Raw genomic sequence first — 7,707 nt, 5'->3', positions numbered from 1 at the left:
AAATGACGTGAGTTTGATTTTGAACAATGTTTGAGCCACTTCTGCACGTGTTATTAAAAATAACAATTATGGTAACAATAGTAAACATTCCATAACTGGGGGAATTTTATTGCTTCAAAGTACCAACACATCCATCTGAGTTGATTCTTGTAATATACTGTGGCGGTAAGCCTGGAAATCCCGGTCCTGACCATTTTATGAAACTCAGAAGGACAGGTGTAGGGCGTGCAGGCAGAAGAACCCTGCAGCAGAAGATCAGCTTGTCAGTAGTAGGTCTGGAAAGTCCTTTGAGACTTCTCTGTACTCTCAAGGGACGGAAGAAAAGCATTAACATTGCATCTATACTTATAAGGGGAGAAAACATTTTCTGAGTTAGTTCCCATCCCTTTACTAAAAACCCTCTGACTCTACTACTTTGTCTCCATTGTTCCCTTAAAAATCTTCAGGTTTTCTATCTCCCCCGTCTCCTATCAGGCTGACATTCTTTTGTCACCTAGTTAATTCATTAAAAAATAATCGTGAGTAGCCTGTACATGCTGGGCATAGGTCTAAATGTCAGCCTAGTAGCACTGGAGTTACTGTTTTAAGAAACTTAGAATTCACATTAGAAATATCTGCCCTCGGGCGCCTGGGTGGCTCAGTGGATTAAGCGTCTGACTTCAGCTCAGGCCCAGCTCGAGTGTTCAAGCCCTGTGTTGGGTTCTGTGCTGACAGTATGGAACCTACTTGGGATTCTCTCTCTAGCCCTACCCCACTTCTGCTTTCTCCCTCTCACTCAAAATAAATAAATTAAAAAAAAAAAATTTCTGCCCTCTTTTCCCTCTCCCTCAAAGCTCTAAATATACTATATTTTCATAATCTTAAATATGAAAGAATGTTCTATTTTATTTATATTTTTATATGAAGCATGTTTTAAATTGTCATTTAAAATTTATGCTCATGTGTCTCGGTATGTCTACATGTAGAAATAAAAAACAAAGGAGAGGGGATTATTTTTCTCCTATACCTTCCTTAATGATAATTTTTCCAGGAAAGAGAAAAAAAGAAAACCTTCTAATATTATTGTCCATGCTATTTTATGTGATTATTTTATTAATAACATAATACTAATCACTTAGTATTATAATAATATCTTTCTTTATAAAAGTAAAGTTATAGCAATTATATCTCTAGAAATGTATCATAAATCCAGAAAAATGTAAGTCATACATTCATTATGAAAACATATAGGAAATGAAGAGATACAGTACATTACTCTCTAAGGAGAAAAGAATGTTCTTTGGAATTTTATTCTCTTTCATCTCTCTCTCTCTCTCTCTCTCTGTATATAAATATTTGTGTATGTCTTACGTATATAGATGAGTGTATGGATTTGCATTTATTTATACACATCCATAACACATATGTGCATACACATATGGATTATACATAGAGAATGAAATGAATAAGGATCTTTCTATTTCAATATCAGAACAGCTAACACTTGGCTATCCAGAAAATGGATATTCTCAATTTTGGCTCACTTTTTCCACTCCATTGCTTCATGTCGGCCACTGTATTTTTCCTGTCAATAACATGTGTACATAGCAAAGACAGAAAGAGGAAGAAAATGATGACTTTTCTATAAATCTGATCTTTTACTTCTTTAAAAAAAATTTTTTTTAATGTTTATTTCTGAGACAGAGAGAGACAGAGCATGAGCAGGGGAGGGGCAGAGAGGGAGGGAGACACAGAATCAGAAGCAGGCTCCAGGCTCTGAGCTGTCAACACAGAGCCTGACGCAGGGCTCGAACTCACAAACCGTGAGATCATGACCTGAGCCGAAGTCGGTAGCTCAACCAACTGAGCCACCCAGGCGCCCCTGTTCTTTTACTTCTGACAAAAGTTTTGAAGGTAGAGAAGTTGGTGACTGAGATAAAGTTGAACATTTAACTGTGGTTGGCATGCATTGGTCTCTAATAATCACTCCCCTCTACAGATTACCAAAGGCAAGAGTCTACCCAGAGCTTTCTAGATTCCTCCCATCTCATTACTTCATTCATTGGTCTAAAACTTTAGCCTCAGAAACTGGAAAGAACATTCTAAGATCACCCACTAATCACTGGAAGTTTAGGGGCTGCATTTTTTTTATTTGATACATGAAAGAAATTACAACGACATATCTAGCCCTGAGATGTGAGTCATAAGTAAGGCAGGTGGTAGTGATTAGGTAAATTCATTGCCATCAAGCCCCAGAAGACAAAGAAGAATTTTGTCTGAGGAATGGTAATAATTTTTAAATTCTTATAAAGATAGCCATGAAATTGCTGAAAAATGAGATTAAAACTTTTTTTTCTCCCAGAACTTTCAACTTTCCTGAGAATATTTTGACCTTTAGTAATATGTCTTTGTATACAGCAACCCACAATTCTATGTGTTTTATAATATGTGGATTTATTTGTTTATTTATTTATTTATTAGAAACTATTTTCTGACAACCTTATTTCCATTTTGTTTGCGTTTGTAGAGAGCAGCTTAAAACCACTCCATGGTTGTTCCTACCCATTCAGTGGCCTGAGCAGTGGGAACTGTGGACCAGTCTTCAGTGGCAAGCTGAGTGCTCCAGACTTCAGTAGGGAACCGCTGCACAGCGCTGCAGAGGGCTCCTGCAGGCCGTTAGACCTGTCCGGGACTTCAGGTTGGGTAGCAGTCAACTCAGGAGCTGGAGCTGCCCATTCACCCTGAAATTCCTCCTGGTCACAGCCTTTACGGCAGCGGTCTGCTCTTCCTTTTCAACCTCTTCAGGATCTCTGCAGAAGTAGAGATCACGCACTACCTCCCATGGATGCTCGCGGGGGATGGTGCCACGCACGCACAGGACTTCCTGGGCCAGCATCTGCCATATCAGACCCGGAGAGTGAGCTCCCTTCTTATTGCAAGGGATGGCAATGTCCACACAGGGCAGAGGAGAATCTGTGTTACACAGAGCAATGCTAGGCAGGTTAACGTAAGATGCCTCTGAGAGAGACTGGTGGTCCGCCCTGGGATCAGTAACCACTCGGCTCTGGAAAGGCTGCGGGGATCTTGTTAGTGAATTTCCGGGAGTAACGTGGCCAGCAATAACAATGGTTCCAGTAGCAGCAGCAAACTTCAGCACAGCTCACTGGCCAGTATTCCTGGATGATATGACACTGACATCAGTTGGGTTTTCAATGGCAACAATGGCACAAGCTGCCAGCAGAAGCTTCTCCCAGGTTCTTTTCAGATTCATGATGTAGATACCATCACTTTTCCTTTTGTAGATGCACTGTTCTATTTGGAAGTCAAGGTTGGTGCCACCTAAATGGGTTCCTGCTGCAGGGAATTTGAGGACACCCTCCTCCTTCACTTGCAGGACATAAAGGTCTCTGGACATTGTGAAAGTTTCCCTTTAAGTTATGACATGAACATAAAACACCTTATGGCTCTCTCCCTGGGTAGCACAGAAAGGATACATAATGATGTTTTAAAATAGTTGTATGAAAGGTGTATTGGTTTACACAGTAACATGAATCTCTTTAGTTGGATCTCCTCAAGTGAGTTTGATCATTTTCTAGAAAATAATAAGGTATTAAATTTTCTAGGACTTTCTTATAAAAGTGCTTTTTGTTGGTTTTATTTTCTTTTTGCCATCGATTTTTTTAAAATTAGGATCAAAATAAGGTCCACACGTTAAATGTACCTCTTTTCATCTTTTATGTCTTGCAATTCATTTGTTGGAAAAAAAAAATGGACTGGTTGTTGACCAGACTTTTCCACAGTCTAGATTTCACTGATTGCTTGCATGTGGGGTCATGTGATATATTTATGTCCTCTGTATTTAATGGACACTGGTCACCAGAGCTAGAGGCTTAATCTGATTCAAGATTAAAAACAATTTTTTGCAACACTTGTTCAGAAGTGAAGCTTTACACTTATATGAGAAGGCAGATAATGTCTCCTATTTTATGTTAACGGCCATAATGATCATCGCCTGGATTATTTATTTAATTATGGATTTTTAAAATACAAATATTCTGTGGTCAACATATGCTAAAATAATTAGAAATAACACTATAACAACAATGTCATCATTGGCTCTGCAGCTGGTATGGGAGGCTCCCTTTAATTGAAGACACCAGGAGACTAAAAATCACTCTGAACGACAGCATTTCTCAGCTATTAGGAACACGTGTGAAGCATATGCTAAGTATAATTATAAAGGAAGAAGAATTAAAATTTCCATCCAAGAACCGTGTCAATTTGCTTGAATTCTGTGTGAAAATATCTTCGAACATGTACAGAAATGAGACAGTTTAAAAGACGTTTCAATGAAAAGAAAACTAAAGAATATGGGAAGGTGAATTTTACTTGTAGTTTTTTACAGGACAATGAGACAATGCACAATCGCCATTTCTCAAGAGCTTCCAAATGCCCAGATTTATTAATTAAGTCATCCATCTATCCATCCATCCATCCATCCATCCTTCCAGTGAATATTGAGACCTACTATGTGCTAGGTACTGAGGATATAGCAGTGATCTTATCTTAAAATCCTTGGTCTCAAAAAGCTTACTTATCTTCTGGTAGGAGAGACAATTTAGTAGAAAAAAAGGTTAAAAAATATTGTAAAGGAAATAATTTGATGTAGTGATGTGGGATGAAACCAAAGGACAAGGAAGGAAAGACTCAAGAGCAACTAGTCAAAACGGTTGAATGTACATTTCAGAGACAAGATAAAAGACAGAAAGGTTTTCCATAGAAATGAATACTTTAAGTACATTGGGTCAGGTATGATACTGCGAAGCATCCCCAGTAAAAATTTCCTTGTACATTGTACATTTCCTTGCTTGTCTACCTAAACATTTCCTACTTAAGTATTTCCTGATGCAGACCTCCACACCCTGCTAGGGCACCCTGCTATATTTTGAATTATTTTATTGCCCAATGACATGCTAGATTCTCTTGTCAACAGCCAAACCATGTCTGTGTTCCTTAAAATGTATTCTGTGGAAGGTTAATCCTGTGAAATGTTCAAGGAAAGGGTTCTGTGGTTACCTTTTTTCAGGAAACATAGTTTACATTATCACCACTTGAATCAATCCAAAATTCATCAGAATATTCATAAAGAACATTATAGAAGCCCACTGAGTTTTGCCTACAAAATTCTTGTTATAGGAAACACCTAACCACCAATGGAAATGGTACCTAAGGAGCAGTCCTTAGGAAAAGCTTCCAGAAAAAACTAGTCTTTTCCCCATACCTACAGCTGGATCAGTCAGCCTAACAGCCATACATCTCAATCAGAAGGTCTACATGCTGTTCCCTCCAGTCCCGATGCTTTAATTGACTGGTGCCCATTGGTAGCATGAGGCATAATAAGAATACTGTTAACATGAGAACTGTAACGCCGAGGGCATCTGAATAAATTACATCTGCTTCATGAAGCCTTCACTGAGCACTCTGTTGTCATTAGTTTTCTTTTTTTCTACACTCCCATAATACTCATGGCTCCCATAATACTCGAATATCGGATGGCTCACTATTCAATATTTAATTGTACACAGGCTTGTATTTCTGGCTCATTGCTTCTGTCCTTACAGCTAATCATTCTCCCCTTCTATGTGCATGCTCAATATGTTTGAGTCACAACAAACTCTCAGAGTCCCCAAACATGGCCGGTTTTTGTTCACTTCTGGGCTTTTAAATAAGTTCTTTGGGATACCCCTCTGTCTTCTTCCCATCCTGGCCAATTACTATTGGCTCTTCAAGGCTTAGGTTAAATAGCACTTCAGCTGCAAAACTTGCCCTGATCCAGGGAGTCACTCTGTCTTTGGTATTCTTGTGGCATTTTGTATAAATCACACTGTCACACTTCACATGCTATAATAGTGTGCTATAAAGGTGGGCTTCTAGAACTATCCCCCACCTCTTGCTAAGAAAGGCACAACTCTATCTTATTTATTTGTGTATCTGTTTTTAAAGACTTCTGGGAGATTCAACAAAGAAAACAAAAGAGAAACCAACTGATTTGAGGGGAAAAAACAACATGGTTTGTCAATATTTATTGTTTTTGAGAGATAATTCTGATTTTTAAATTAAAATTGTAGGGAGAGAAAGGGTCTCCAAGTAATAAATTTTACCTAACAATGCCACTTTAATATTCAAAATTAAAGTTAATTTCTTTATTTTTGACTAAACTGAATATGTTGTTTCATACAAGGTCTCACACCCCAATTAGCAGGAAAAAATTACTAAATATCTAAGCTGGACTAAATTTGAGTCCAGTTTGATCATTAAACTTCCTTAAAGGGAGTTTTCTATCTTCCTTGCATAAATATGAGCAGTCTTTGGAATAACCTTCCCCATCTCCTGGACTCTTTTCCCCAACATCTAAATGTATGGTAGGGCAAACACCATATGCTTCATGGAAAGTAGGACATGGAAGGAAGGGGCTTTCTGACCTTATGCCAATCCTTAGATCTCCAGAATGATATTTATTTTGCATCTCTGGCTGTAGCATGCATAACTGATACAGGTGGAGAGATGTTTATTTATGGTCTAATTTCTCTAGGCTTCAGCAATGGTTTTGGGGTACTCTGTTGACTTCACTTCAACTCAGCTTTTTAAAAAAATTTTTTTAATGTTTATTTATTTTTGAGAGAGACAGAGACAGAATGCAAGTGGGTTAAGGGCAGAGAGAGAGGGAGACACAGAATCAGAAGCCAGCTCCAGGCTCTGAGCTGGCAGCATAAAGCCCGATCTGGGGCTCGAACTCACAAGCCACCAGATCATGACCTGAGTCAAGTTGGACGCTCATCCGACTGAGCCACCCACGCGCCCCTCAATTCAGCTTTAATTGGTGCTGTTCTTGGTCCATCCTCTTTCTTGTCCCCTAGCATGGATGTTTACCTACATCCTCTGATGAGGTCACCTTGTCCTTCCATGAGTACCCTCGCAGCAGGTCATTAGCTAGCAAATCAACAGTCATACTCCACGGGAACCAAGAGCGATCAAGACAGCTCAGTGCTGAAACTCTCTCTGCCTAAGCACACTGGTCAATGTGACTGGTGATACAGGAGAGTGTATGAGATGACCTTCCAGCAGCACAGTAAATAATTTCTCAGTGCTTGTCTTAGTACCTAAGTCAGCTCTCTCTCTGAATTTGATGTTTATCTGGCTTTTTCATTCTCCTTCCTTCTTTTCTTTTTCCTAAATACCTTAGTTCAAGAGAGGATCTAACTTGCTCTCTTCTTTTTATTTATCTTTCCTCATGTAAAATCTAGCCTGATGTCCTATTAATATGCTTAAAGAGGAAAACCAAAAATAAAATATAAGCAGTCCTTTTTCAAGAAAGTAGCTTAAATTGAACATTATAGTCTTGCTTGAAAATCCTAGTTTTTACTGTAAGAGGTTGAATATTAAAATTCCTAATTTTGTCTCTCCTTTCCACAAGCCCAGGATTTGGATAATATGAGTCAAGTAGGGTGAAAATCACATGCTTAAGAGATCAGAGAGAGGGCCCACCCGGGTGGCTCAGCTGGTTAAGCATCTGACTTCAGCTCAGGTCATGATCTCATGGCTCGTGAGTTAGAGCCCGACTTCTGGCTCTGTGCTGACAGCTCAAAGCCTGGAGCCTGCTTTGGATTCTGTGTGTCCCCGTCTCTCTGCCCCTCCCCCACTCATGCTCTGTCTCTCAGAAATGAATAC

The 7,707-nt window shown here is 39.1% G+C and overlaps 1 pseudogene; it reads right to left on the bottom strand.

The window, feature by feature from the left end:
* Positions 1–2,514: 2,514 nt before the first annotated feature.
* Positions 2,515–3,394, bottom strand: LOC122479469 (annotated as a pseudogene).
* Positions 3,395–7,707: the final 4,313 nt, after the last annotated feature.

This window comes from Prionailurus bengalensis, chromosome C1 (genome assembly GCF_016509475.1).
Source record: "Prionailurus bengalensis isolate Pbe53 chromosome C1, Fcat_Pben_1.1_paternal_pri, whole genome shotgun sequence".
NCBI classification, from domain to species: domain Eukaryota; kingdom Metazoa; phylum Chordata; class Mammalia; order Carnivora; family Felidae; genus Prionailurus; species Prionailurus bengalensis.
Note: the sequence above shows the minus strand (reverse complement) of the source record. Positions and strands in the feature narration are given on the sequence as shown.